This window comes from Meles meles, chromosome 8, assembly GCF_922984935.1.
Source record: "Meles meles chromosome 8, mMelMel3.1 paternal haplotype, whole genome shotgun sequence".
In the NCBI taxonomy this organism is placed as follows: Eukaryota; Metazoa; Chordata; class Mammalia; order Carnivora; family Mustelidae; genus Meles; species Meles meles.
Genome location: NC_060073.1, coordinates 49,766,310 through 49,781,300, shown reverse-complemented (window position 1 = coordinate 49,781,300; position 14,991 = coordinate 49,766,310).

Sequence of the window (14,991 nt, the reverse complement as noted above, 5' to 3'; positions counted from 1 at the left end):
TCCTTTCCTAAGGCCGTGATACCAGCTCCATTCAGCTGCTTTCTGATTGGGTGCAGGTTCCTAGAGAAAGAGGATGTTCGGAAGGGTACGGGAGTCTTGGTTAATATTTCAATAGGTCATCCCACCAGACAATGAAGAAAATTGATACGCTTGAATATTATGTATAGGTGGTCCCCGACGATTTTTAAAATTTTACAGTGGTGCGAAAGCGACACACATTCAGTGAGAAACATACTTTGAATTTTGATCTTTTCCTGAGCTGGTGAGATGTGGTACGATCCTCTCACGGCGCTGGGCAGTGGCATCACAACCATTCTGTCATCCTGCAGCCATTCTGTTTCTCACTTTGGGTACAGTGTTTACTATAGGATGCCAGGTTGACACTTCATTATAAAATAGGCTTTGTGTTAGGTGGTTTTGTCCAACTGTAGGCTAATGTTCTGAGCACATTGAAGGTAGGCCAGGCTAAGCTGTGATAGGTGTACAGGCATATCTTTTTTTTTTTTAAATTTATTTATTTTTTCAGCGTAACAGTATTCATTGTTTTGCACAGGCATATCTTTTTATTGTGCTTTGCTTCATTGCACTTTGCAGATAGTGTGGTTTTTTACAAATGGAAGGTTTGTGGCAATCCTGCATGGGGCACGTCTGTGAGCACCATTTTTCCAACAGCATCTGCTCGCTTCTTGTCTGTGCTTCGCATTTTAGTAATTCTCATAATATTTCAAACTTTTTAATTATTTTATTTTTTAAAGTTATTGAGAGCAAGAGAATAAGCAGAAGGACATGGGAGGGGGGCAGAGGGAGAAGCAGACTCCCCGCTGAGCAGGAGCCTGACATGGGGCTTGATCTCAGGACTCTGGGATCATGACCTGAGCCAAAGGCAGACACTTAACTGACTGAGCCACCCAGGTGCCCCCCTTTTCATTATGTGTTATAGTGATCTGTGATCAGTGATCTTTGATGTTACTGTTGTAACTGTTTTGGGGGTGCTGTGAGTTGCATTCCTATAAGGTGGTGAACTTAAATGCTGTGTATGTTCCAACTGCTCCACCAACTGGCCATTCCCCCTGATCTCTCTCTCCCCTCAGGCCTCCCTATTCCCTGAGACACAACAATATTGAAATTAGACCAATTAATAACCATACAGTGGCCTCTAAGTGTTCAAGTCTCTCACTTTAAATCTGAAACTAGAAGTGATTAAGCTTAGTGAAGAAAGCATGTCAAAAGCCGAGAGAGGCCAAAAGCGAGGCTTCTTGCACCAAACAGTTAAGCTAAATTATGAATGCAAAAGAGAAGTTCTTGAAGGAAATTCAAGGCATTGCTCCAGGGAATGTACAAACGATAAGAAAGTGAAACAGCCTCACTGCTGATACAGAGAAAGTTTAAGGGGTCTAGATAGAGGATTGAACCAGCCACACCATTCCCTTAAGCCAGAGCCTAATCCAGAGCACAGTCCTAACCCCCTTCAATTCTACGAAGAAGGCTGTGTGTGGTGAGGAAGCGGCAGAAGAAAAGTCTGAAGTTAGCAGAGGTTGGTTCGTGAGGGTTAAGGAAAGAAGTCATCTCTGTAACATTCAAGTGCAAGGGTAAAGCAGCAAGTGCTGACACAGAAGCTGCAGGGAGTTATCCAGAAGATCTCAGATAAGTCATGCAGGTGGGGCACTAAACAACAGACGTCCAGTGTAGATGAAACAGCCTTCTTCTGGAAGATGTCAGCTAGGCCTTTCATAGCTAGAGAGGAGAAGTCCATGCCTGGCTTCAAAGGACAGACTGACTTTCTTCTTAGGGTCAAATGCAGCTGATGATTTTGAGTTAAAGTCATTGCTCATAGAACATTCTGAAAATCTGGGACCCTTAGGAATTAGACCCAGTCTCCTCCGCCTATGCTCAACCAAGAGAGCAACAAAGTCTGCATGATAGCGTATCTGTTTGCAACATGATTTATGAATATTTTAAGCTCACTAAATTTTCAGTATTTGAGATCTGTTCAGAAAAAAGCTTCTTTTCAAAGAATTACTGCTCCTGACAATGGCACCTGTTCACCCAAGAGCTCAGATGGAGATGGATAGCGAGATGAATACTGTTTTCATGACTGTTGACACAGCATCCATTCAGTAGCCCATAGATCGAGAAGTAATTTCAACTTTCAAGTCTCATTTAAGAAACATGTTGTACAGCTATAGCTGCCATAGGTAGTGATTCCACTGATGGATTTGGGCAACATCAACTGGAAACCTCTGGAAAGGACTTACCATTCTAGATGCCATTAATACATTAATAATGGAAGTCAATATAATAATAATAAACAATAAAGAAGGCAGACTATCCACATTAACAAGAGTTCGGAAGAAGCTGATTTTGACTCTCATGGATGACATTTGAGGAGAGACTTCAGTGGAGGAGATAACTGCAGATTGGTGGAAAAGCAAGAGAGCAAGAATGAGAAGTGGAGCCTGAAGATGGGACTGAATTGCTATAGTCTTAGGATAAAACTGTCACGGATGACGAGTTGCTTTCTAAGAAGAAGAAAAGGCTTTGCTGAGATGGAATCTGCTCCTGCAGGGGCTATGAAGATGTTTGAAGTGACAACAGACGATTTAGAATATCACATAAACTGAGTTGATAAAGCAGAAGCAGAGTTTGAGAGGATTGACTCCAATTTTGAAAAATTCACGGTGTGAAATGCTATCCCGTAGCATCTCATGCCACAGAGAAATTGTTTGCGGGAAGAAGTCGCTGGATGGAGCAAACATCATTGTTGGCTTATTTTAAGAAATTGTCAGAGTCACCCCAACCTTCAGCAGCCACCACCTGATCAGTCAGCAGCCATCCACATAGGGACAAGACCTTCCACGAGCAAAAAGATGATGACTCACAGGAAGCTCAAATGACAGCATTTTTTTTTTTTTTTTAGCAAGAAAGTATTTTTAAACTAAGATACCTGCTGAGTTCCCCTGCCACACACACACATAGTGCTATTGCCTACTAATAAACCACAGTATAGTAGAAACAAACAGGACAACCAAAACACTCATTCAACTCACTTTACTGTGATGCTTGCTTTACTGCAGTGCTCTGGAACCAAACCTACGGTATCTCTGATGTGTGCCTGCATTTTGACTTAGAACTTAAGATGGGTGTATTGGGATGTCACCCGTGGTAGGTTAGGGACTATCTGTAATGATTCAGAAAGATACTCATAAAATGTGAAGTGTAAAAATCAAGTTGCAACACTGTGTTTACAGTATGAAGTTTAAAAAATTTACTGTATAAATATTGGATAGCTCTATGCAATTGGTGGTTGGTGGTTTATCTGTAAAAGGTGTGATTCTGACACCTTTTAAGCTTTCTGTTTATCTCTTTTTGGTATTTTATAAAATGAATATATGTCACATTTACTTTGGGAATAAAAAGGTTATCATAAAACAAAACATAATCCACTGTCCTCTGAATTATTAATCTCTTTGTTACCTGTGTAAATTTTGTTGAGCATGAACCAGTTACTATTCTGGTCTTTGGGGATTCTGCTGTGAACAAGCCAGACGAGGTCTTTCCTCGAGCCTTTAGAGAGGACATGGTCCCACCAACACCTTGATTTTGAATTTCTAGCCTCCATAAGTCCAGAGAATCAATTTCTGTTGTTTTAAGTCACCTAGGTTGCGATAATTTGTTACGGTGGCCCTAGGGCATGAATGTACCCCTTTTATTCCTTGAATTTTATTAACCAATGATGTAGATTGCCATTTTGGAAATAGATAGTCTAATTGTCTCCCACTTTGCAGGTGGGGAAACAGATTCTGTGGATATGTGTGGCTTATCCCAGACTCCATAGAGTGTGGCGTCTGTAGCAGAGTCAGGACTCAAACCCTGCTCTCTCTTCCTGGCGTCTAGGCTGTCCCCATGATTCCCAACTTAGAGAACTGGGTTTCTAGCAGGTTTTTTTTTTTTTTGTAAGTTTTTATTTAAATTATAGTTAGCACACAGTGTAATATTAGTTTCAGGTGTACGATACAGTAATTGATCACATCCATATAACACCTGGTGCTTATCACAAGTGCCCCCCTTAATCCCCATCACTACGTAACCCATTCCCCCCACCTCCACCTCCCCAATGGTGACCATCAGTTTGTTCTCTATAGTTAAGAGTCTGTTTCTTGGTTTGCCTCTCTATATTTTCCACTGTGTTTGTTTTGTTTCTTAAGTTCCATGTTTGAGTGAAACCATACAGTGTGTGTCCAGCAGTTTCTATGAAGTTTCATGCATCTGTTTCTAAGGTCATTGCTACATTCCCTGCCTGTCATCTGCAGTGACATAGAAACCAGCCCCTGGGGGACTGCCTCTTGGTAGGAGCCTCTGCTCTTCTTGGCTAACGAGGTGTCCTTGTGTTAGGGCTGGCCCTGTTGTAAGACCGATGAGTCCCAGTGGCGATGAATGGACTTAGATAGCTGTTTCCAGGGGTGCTCACTGCCCCTTCTCTTTGCAACACCTGACAGGCCCTCTGCATCATTTACTGAGGTCAGGGTGTTCCCCTCACTCAGGAAACCACAGCCCCTCCTCTGACCAGGAGAGGAAAGGCCTGCCATTGCTTTCTTTAGATGCGTTTTTTTTTTTTTTTTTAAAGATTTTATTTTTATTTTTTTGACAGAGATCACAAGCAGGCAGAGAAAGAGGAAGGGAAGCAGGCTCCCTGCTGAGCAGAAAGCCCAACGTGGGACTCGATTCCAGGACCCTGGGATCATGACCTGAGCCCAAGGCAGAGGGTTTAATCCACTGAGCCACCCAGGCGCCCCTAGATGAGGTTTAAAAAATTTTTTTTTCTAGATTTTAAAATGAATACACATTTTTTGAAAAAAAAATCAGAAAACATAAAGGACAAAGAAAACAAAAATTACTTAATTACCAACTGTTTACTATTTCTAACTGTCCAGAGGAAAAAAATTATATGCATCTGGTTATGTTACGTGTATAGACACGTACATTCCCGGAACAAATTCAACTGTGTTTTAAAAAAACATATGGACTCTTTGTACCCTAAGCATCTCCCCAGGTTGTCAGAAATTCTTTGTGAATACCATTCTCAACAGCTGCACCCTGCTAGGCAGATTACCCCTTAATAATCATTTATTATCTGTCACTACACATTCAGATTGCTTCTAGTTTTTCATTAACTTAAAACACTGTTACGAGCATACTTGATATATCTTTGTGTACATTTCTGATTATGCCCTTGACATGAACTTCCTGGGTCCAAGGTTACAGGCATAACTTTTTTTACAGCTTTATTGTAGTGTGATTTATACAACATAAAATCCACCCGCTGTGAGTGTATAATTCAGTAATTTTTAGTAAATGTATGCAATCGTGCAACCATCCCTGTGGGTCAGTGTTAGAACATATTTATCACATGTCCTCCCTTTCCTTTGCTGTCAGACTTCCATTCCAGCCCCAGACAATGCTGATCTATCTCTGTGGATTTCCCTTTTCTGCCATTTCATATAAACAGAATCACACAGTACATAGTTTTTGTGTGGTTTCTTTCACTTAGGATACTGTTTTTGTGGTCCATTGATGTAGCATGAATCGGGACATAGTTCCTTTTTGTTGCTGAATAGTGTCGTATGGATGTACCACGTTGTATTTATCCATTCACCTATCCATGGAAATCCAGGCTTTTCCCAGTTTTTGCTTTGAATATTTGCCTACAAGTCTTTTTGTGGACGTGTTTGCATTTCTTTTGGGTAGATACCTAGGAGTAGGTCATAAGGCAAGTTTCTTTTAACTTTTTAAAAAACTGCCATACTGCTTCCAAAGTAGCTGCCATGTGTCACATTCCCATCAGCAGTGTATGAAGGTCACACTTGTTTCCCATCCTTGTCAACACTTGGCATTTCAGTTCTATAGCCCTTCTAATAGGTGTGTATTGGGATCTCTCTGTGGTTTGGATTCTCACTTTCCTAATGACTAATGATGCTGAGCATCTTTTCTTGTGCTTATCAGCTATTTGTGTCTCTTCTTTGGAGAAATGTCTAGTCAAATCTTTTGCTTATTTTTAAATTGGGTTTATGTGTCTTGTTGTTTTTCATATATTGTGGTAATGTGTCCTTTATTAGATACATGATTTGGAAATCTTTTCTCCCAGCTTGGGGCTTGTCTTTCCTATTTCTTTAATGATGTTTATTGAAGAATAAGAGTTTTTCATTTTGATAAAGTCCAGTTTTGGGGGAGGGTTACCCTTTTTGGTGACTTGTTTCAGAAAGCTTTGCCTAACGTAAGGTCACAAAGATTTTCTCCTGTGTTGTCCTCTAGAAGTTTTTTTAAAAATATAATTTAAAATTGATTTTTTTTCATTTTGAATATAGCCTGTGCTAATATTAAAAAAAAATAGAGATAAGCAAGTGGAAGAAAATCGAGATCACTCATGATTCCACTGGTGAGAGATAAACCACTTTTAATGTTCTGTTACATATGTCCATATTGGTTACCTATTGCTACATAACAAGCTATCCCCAAAACATAATGGCTTAAAACGGTCCATATTTATTACCTCAGAGTTTCAATGGATCAGGAATCTGGGAGTACTTTTCTGGGTGCTTTGGTCTCAGAATCACTGGCAAAGCTGTGGTCAAGGTGTCAATGGGGCAGCAGTCATCCTAAGACCCAACTGGGAAAGAAGGTGTTTCCAAGCTCCCCCATGTGGCTGTTGTCAGGCCTCAAGTCCTCGCTCCCTACAGGTTGGAGACATCAGTTCTTTGCCATGTGGGGTTTTCCAGCGGGTGACTGTCAACATGGCAGCTGGCTTCCCTGAGGGCAAGAGAAAGAGAGCAGGTGCTTAAATAGAAGTCACAGTCTTTATGTAACCTGGTCTTGGAAGTGACATTCCATCATTTTGTGCCTTGTTCTGTTCATAGAGATGAGTCACCAGGTCCAGCTCCCTGTAGAGGGGAGGGGATTACACAAACACATAAATATCAGGAGGTGGGGATCATTGGGGACCGTCTTGGAAGGCTGCCACAATGTCCTTCTTGCTCATTTTCTATTTTTCTAACAAAGTAGGTGGCGACTCTTTACCCGTGGAACAGACAAACGTAGGAGCTCCTTTCTAGATTCTGGACTCTACTGGCTTGGAATCTCCATGGGTGGGAACTGCTCCTCCTCCCGCCCAGCCCTCTGGAAGGCTGTCTTGTAAAAACTCTACAGGTCATTCTAACGGGAGCCAGGGTTGAAGATCACTGGCAAATTTAAATGTAAGTGGATGTGTCTTGTATGGATTACAACTGTCATATTGCTTAGAACGACATTTTTCCCCTCAAATAGTCTGGAATACAAATGTGGCCTCAGTTCCCTCAGGAAACCGTGTTTGAGGGTCGCTTTGCTGGCAGAGCCCCAGCAACCTGGCCTAATAATCATGACTTTCGCTTCTGGGAACTTCAGAGTCACCGTGCAGGTGGCAGAGGCTGCCTGCCCCTGTGTTTGGCTCCGGAGCAGCTCCAACATCAATCCATCAGCCCACAGGACACTTTTAGATGCAAGTCTGCTGGTGTGGGGACTTTATGAGAACAGGAATCCCTGGCTGTGAAATCGCTGGCATTTCATGATGTGAGAGAAGATTTACAAGCTCATGCTGTGCTGGCTCTAAATCCTGGCCCAGCGATTATGTAATCAAGCCTGGGAAGCAGGCAGAATGTGAGGAGGTAGCAGGTGGGGGGACAGGGAAAGCTACCACCCCACTGTGCTTGGGACCCCCGGCTCTAGCCATGTACCCAGAGGGGCTCGGTTTAGGGTTCCTTCCGGGGAGGCGTCACACAGTAGTCCTTAGTGAGTGAATGGACGTGTAGCATTTTGTGAGGTCATGGGCTCAAAATGGAAGGACTTTCAAAGGGTCTCTCCCGCCCCCCGGTGCTCCTTTAACACCTTTCTTGCTAAGAGGCCATTCTGCTTCTGCTCAGTGTTCCCCCGTACTACCCAGTGCAAAGGAGACACCTGCCACACGCTTTCCCATAAGTAAATTAATTATTTACTTATTTATTGCATAATCCTGTTTCTACTGAATGTATATTTTTGGCTTTTTATTTTTATTTTTTTAGTTTTGTTATTTGTCTTCCTCACTAAAATATAAACTCCCTGAACCTTGTCTGTCTGACACTCAATTTATTGCTGGACCTTAATACCTGTGTGTTCACAGAGTAAATGAACGAATGGATATTTGGATACTTCTAAGGGTGGGGAAGTCACTATCTTACTTGACTGTTGGCTCTTCCTCAGCTTGCTGCCATCTGCCTCCACGTGACCATCTTTCACTGTCCTCCCTTGTAGGGCTTCTCTGAATAAGCCCACTCCTTTCCCCCACTGGAGCTGGAGCCTAGAGGTTTGCAAACAGTGGCCACCCACATGCTTTCTGAGATGAGCATTACCCTTTCTTGTGCCCATCCCTCACATGTCAGTGCCATCTTAGTTACCTGAGCTCTGGTGGGTCCTCAGTAAGTTAGGTTTACTTGGCAGTTTGCAGAATTTGAGACCCTCCTCCCCAACAAACATTTGGATCACGTCTTCCTGCTCCAGGTTTTTAGGTAGGAAAACAGTTAGTGGGTCTAACTGAATATTGGTGCTTTTAACCAGTCCTCATTCTGCTTTGCCCCAAATTTTCAGGGAACAGAATCCAAAAGTAGGGACCCTTGGATTTGGAGTTGCCAAATGGTTCTACTGATTTCATCATCCCATAACTCTTAGGACCAGGGTGAAGGGTATAGTGCTGAAGGCATTGTGTACTGTGTGGTCCCACCCACCAGAGGAGAAGAGGACCAGCCCTCTGTCCTTCATGGGCAGTGCTCATCTCGGGGAGGGATGGGGAAGGAAGGGGGTTCAGACCCCTAGGAGATGCTACCAGAATCTGAGGTGAAGGGCTAGAGCATTTGAAAATGGACAATTTTCTTATTATTCTTATAATTTAATTGACAAGTCAAAGTTCAATACCATTTTCTTGCCTGGTGGGGAGATAAAGCAAAGTGCTCAGGTGTGTCAGGAAGCTGGCTGGCACTCTGCCCCCATTCGCTCAACTCTCTCAAGCTTGGGGCAGGCTCACCACACTGCCATCCAGCTTGATAGACCCATCCTGACTTCCCTCCTCCCATTGGTAGACATGGCCCTTCTGGTCCCAGGTGCAGGTCCCCACTCTGACTCTTGGTGGGGTGCTCTGAGGAGCCCCACAGGGAACCACATGGAGGGGCTTGAGAAGCCAGCAGGTCTCCAGGAGGGGAAGGGCCAGAGGCTGTATTGTGGTATCTGGCTCCCATCAGCCACTGCTCTGGGCTCATCCCCGGTCCCTCGAGATGGGCCTGAGGCCTGAGCAGGGGGAGCATTTGGGTGAAATACACAAGATTTCTGGGTGCTGTTCTGCAGGTGACAAGGAAGAGAGGGAAGCATGGATCACAGATCATTTTGTTCATCCCCATGTCCACTCACTCGTTCACACATGTTCTGGGTCGGCTGCAGCCAGGCCGGGTGCTGGCTGCCTCTCTCACCCTTCCTCTTCCAGCAGCCCCATCTCCTTCTCGAAGGATAGGATATTTCTGAATAAAACATTCAGCAATAAAAATGGAGGGCCTAGAAAAAGCCAATTGTGTATAAATACTACTTATTTTTAAATGAGAAGTACCATAATTAGAGTCTTATAGAAAATTCCACATTCTTAATCAATCTCCAGTCTCATAAGATGCCTCCAACTCATTTCTCAGTGCAAGTGTATGCATTTCATTGTCATTCTGAAAATCATAGCTTGGCGTATTTTATAGGGAGGAAAGGGGTTTGGGCAACAGCTTTATTAAGGAAAAGAACAGAGGTTCAACATCCCTGGAACCCTGGTTGGGCTGCTGGGATTCAGGGAATGGTCAACATCACGTAGAAAAGGCGGCTTTCAATCACACACTGTCCCAAAGCAAACACACAATGAACAAAAATTTTAACGGGCTGGTTAGGGCTTATGAAGAGTTGCATATTCTGTCCCACGGAAGAGAGAAGCCGCAGTCTGGGCAGGTGAGGTATCTGCTTTGGCAGGAGAGCCACGAGATGGGAGGAGTGGGTGAGAGCCCTTTCTACCACCAGTCCACCCCCTGCCCCCGATATCCAGACTCCCTCTGCTCACCTGCTCCACAGGTAAGGCAGGGCCCCACACACAGGTGCATTCAGATGTTATCTGAGAGATGTTGACCATTACTATTGCTGTTAATTGGTGCCCACAATCAGGGCATCACATATCTGATGAACATGCTGGGGGACAATGACCCTGAGTTCACCAGCTCTCACTGGTTTCTGAAACCTGATTTAGAAGCAAACCTGTTGGTGCCTCAGTCTCCCCACCTCTAACATGGGCGGTCACACGGTGATGAGCCCCAAGAAGCTCACAGCAGTTACTGTTGTGTAAACAATGAGTGGTTCAAAGTGTTCTGAGGGCCCTTGTGCTGTTCCAGCAGGTCTGTGTCACTGAGCCTATGAAATCTGAGGCCCACGAGTTAAGGAAGAGGGGAGCACATGTTCCTGCTGTCCGGGGGCCGGGGGTGAGTACCCCGCTGTGCACACTGTGTACCCTGGCTTTGCAGCTCCCTGCTTCGCTCACTGCCAGCCAAGGTCAGCGTTTTCGCCCCTGGTAACATTTATAGCTTTAATTGTGGCACTGAGGGTCACTGTGCCTCCCTCTTCTGGTCTATTTCAGTCAGAGCCTCCAGGTCAAGAGGAAAGGGATCTGACAGTTGTGGTGTGCAGCTGGAATCCTCCAGCAGGTGTCTGAGCACATGGACTGGGCTCCACTCAGATGCCATCTGCCATGAAAGGCCGGCAGTGTGTTCTTGGGGCTGACTTTCTAATCTTGCTGAGTCTCCATCCCCCATCACTAAAGTGGGGATTAAAAGGGCCTACCATACAGGATTGTTCTTCAACTGAACTATATGTAAAGAGCAGGGCATAGAGCTTGGCACAGAATTGTGCTTGGTCAATGAGAGTGTCCTTTTCTCAGTGGGTCCTTCCTGGTGTGAGCAGCCCAGGGCAGTCTGGGACAAGCTGCCTTCTCCTGCAATCCTGGGCACCACAGTGGAGCCACTTGTTGGCTGGGCTTCCAGAATCTTCCATGTCTTTTTTGTGCCACAGGGAATACAGGTTCCTCAGGACTCACTTTGCATCCAATCTCCCATAATGTATCACAGGTAAGGAACTGCTCTGGGGTTGCAGGTTCTCCCCAACTTCTCTTGCAGTGTTTGTGGAACCAGGGCTGGGAACCCCCAGGCTCTGTTCATGGATAATTACAGGAACCCTAAGTTTTATTCTGGCCAGTCACATGGTCTCTAGATGTGGGATCCTTTAGTCATTTGCCCAGAAGGGCCATTTTGGAAAATAGGTCATATTTCCAAGACCACAGGATCTTATTGACCAACCCTTCCTCTGACTCCCCATCATGTGCATATCCATGTGCACACATGTGGTGCGCGTGCGCACACACACACACACACCCTGCTTCTCAGCCCATGAAATCCTAGATTTAGTTGTTTGATCACAGGGCTCTTGTTCTTGTCTGCCTGGTTTTGGTTTTATTGGTCCTGCAGGGTTTTGGGTAAATTGTCTTTTCTCTATTTGAAAGTGAACATCATATAAATGAATCAATGTCAAAGTCCTCCCTCCCCCCCAAATTAACTTTTGTTGCCAAGTTAACTAGCTTCTGTGCTGGTCTCAGAAACCAAGCTTTTCTGGTCATCTCTGTTTATCGAAGAGTTTCTGGAGATTACACTGGGTTAAAATATACTTGTTACCATTTCAGTTATGTGTTTTAATAAGGATTCCTCAATATTGTGCAGTCCATACAAAACAGAAATAAGTCCAATTTCTTTCTTCTTGCCTGCAGCTGAGAGGCATAATCCCTGACTTTGTTTTTGTTTATCAAGTAATCTTCTTGTTCATATGGAGTCTATGTTAAGATCAACTTACTGTAATAAGTTAATGTTATATTTATTTATAAAGTTGAATTCCTTATAAAATTTATGAAATACATTTATACAAATTCTTTTAAAGTCCATTTATGTGCTTGTGTATTGTCAGTGTAGGCAAGTGCTGTAACAAACAATCCTAAATGTCAATGTCTTAATTTATGTGAGAATACAGTATGGGTCAGCAGGGGTACTGTTCCACAGTCATTCAGGAACCCTGGCATCTTCCCCCAAGTAGCTCCATCTTCTTCTGGGTCTTTGGAATCCTCTTCACTTAGCTCATGGATGGGAAAAGTAGGAGCCTTTTGGGAGTTCTGTGGCCAGCCCTGTAAATGGGTTTGTATAGGGCAGGCCTGTGGTTGTGCCCGTCACTTTATCACTTACGTTTATACCCCATTGGCTAGAACTCAACTGCATGTTCATCATACATGAATACAAGGAAAGGATATGTGTGTCTAATAGGAAAAAAAGCTGAATAATTGGTGAGAAGTGGAAGTTTCTGCTCTCAATACATAACCTCATCCAAATGTGAGGTCCATGAAAGAACTCTTGGCAGATGGAAGGATGACCTCCTAAAGATGTCCATGTCCTAGTCCCCAGAACCCGGGTATATGTTACCTTACATGCAGAAGGGGCTTTGCAGATGTGATTAAGAATCTTGACATGGGGAGATTTTCCCGGACAATCTGATGGGCCCAGTGTGATCCCAAGGGTCCTTATAAGTAAGTGGAAGAGAGAGTCAGGAGAGTCCGAGAGATTTGAAGAGGCTGCACCACTGGTTTGAAGATGGAGGGAGGGGCCATGAGGCCTGGAATATAGGCAGTCTCTAGAAGCTGGAGAAGGAAGGGACCCTCCCCTAGGCCCTCCAGAAGTAAAGCAGCCCTGGGGACACCTTGATTTTAGCCCAGTGAAACCTACTGTAGGTTTCTGATCTCCAAGACTTTGAGATAATACATTTGTATTGTTTCAAGCCACTAAATGTGTGGCAGTGTCTTAAAGAACAATAGGAAATGAACACAGAACTCATTCTACTTTGTCTCCCTACCATGTGCCTGACCCATAGTAGGTGCATTTCTACATGATGTTTGATGGGGAGCAGAGCAAACCTCTGGAGTAGGAACTGAGGTCATCAAGGAAATCTCAAGGTTGAGAGAGTGTTGTCATGGAACCAAGGTAAGAAAGGGACTGGACTTCCAAGTGAGCAGTGGTGGCCTAGAAGCAGCAGAGTGAGAAGCAAGCCTGTTCCTGTCCTCCTTTCTCTTTGAGTCAGGGGTAGGGCAGTGTCAGGGGAGCCGAGCTTCCGTTTTGGGAGGAAGCAGAGGAGCATGGCAGTGAAAGGTTCATGGAAGTAGAAGGGGTGGTGGTTAAGAGCTCAGGCTCTGGAGTCAGACTGCCAGGGTTCAAAGTCTAACCTCATTCCCCTTCCTGCTATCCAGCTGTGTGACCTTACATGCCTCATTATTATTGTTGTGGAACAAACTACCCCAAAACTCCATGATGTCAAACTATCATTGTATTATGCGCTTGCATTCTGTGCTTTGGACAGGGCGAAGTGAGGACAGCTTGTCTCTGATTTGTAATTTCTGGGCCTCAAGGGAGCAGATTCAAAGGCTGGGATACCAAAACATTTGGGGGCTAGAATCATCGGGAGTTTGATATGGGCTGCCCGTCAGCTGGGTTCTCGGTGGGAGCTGTCAGCCGGAACACCTGCATAGGGCCTCGCTGTGTGTCATAGGATTCCTCCGAGCAGGGCAACCTTGTACAGAAGCTCAGGACTTCAAAGGCAAGTGCCCCAGCTCATAAAGTATAACCTGCAGCTTCTTTTATGATCTTGCCTTGGAAGTCATGCAGCATCACTCCTGCTGCTATTAGTTTATAATCAAATCACAGGCCTCCCTGGATTCAAGAAGAGAATAAGGTTCTGCCACTTGATGGGAGGATGCCAGGGTCCTCTAGGAGAGGATATCAGAGGGCAGACGCTGTTGCAGCCATCTTTGGAAAATATAGTGTGCTGCCACTGGGAACTTCTTTCCTTTCTCTGAGATTTGGTCTCCTCAGCAGGAGGAGAATAGTGATAGCTAACACTCTTATCTGGGTTGACACATCTACTGCCTTTGGCGCAGGGCCTGGAATGTGCTAATATCATAAGAGAGCAGAGACCAGGTCCAGTCTTTCTCTTGATTGTATCCGTAGTGGTTTACCGCACGCCTGGCCTGGGAGTGAGCCAGAGAGGGTTGTGCCGGACTGGGAATTGTCGGCCAGTGCATCAGTTAGCTATTGCTATGTAACAAACCACCCTGAAACTTAGACGCTTAAAACAATAGCCATCGTATTTGCTCATGGCTCTATGGGTCAGCAATTCCAGCTGCGCTCAGTTCAGTGGAGCTTCTTCTGGTCTCACCTGGGGTCATTCTTGTGGCTGCAGTTATGACTAAAGTTGGATGATCTGAGAAGGCTTTACGCACAGAGCTGGCAATTAGTTCTCACTGTTGGCTGAGCCTCAGTGCTCCTCCACTTGGCCTTTTCAGAAGGCTAGCTCAGGCCCATTTGCATCATGGCCCCAGGCTTCCAACTGTGGCCCAAAGAGCAAGCTCTACTTTTCAAGTGCTTTGGAAACCTCCACTTGTGTCTCATGTGCTGATTTCCCACTGGGCAGGGCAGGGCAGGTCATATGGCCAAGCCTGGATTTAAGGGATGGGAACATAAACAGCACCTTGTACTGGTGGGACAGCGAAGTCCGATTGGGAAGTGCACAGCTAGGAGTTCTTACAGCCATCTTTGCGAATGATCTCCCACAGTCAGTGCTGAGATGCAGAGCAGCAGATGGAAGGAGGCTGGAGCCTCAGTCAGCATGAGGAGGTGGCAGAGAGAAGTGCTGAGCACATGTGACAGTCGAACCCCACATGGAGGACACTTGTGTCAGCAAGGAGACTCTGCTTCACCTTTTTTTTGTTGATGTTTTTTAAGATTTATTAATTTTTTTGAGAGAGAGAGCACAAGTCGGAGGGGCAGAAGGAGAGGG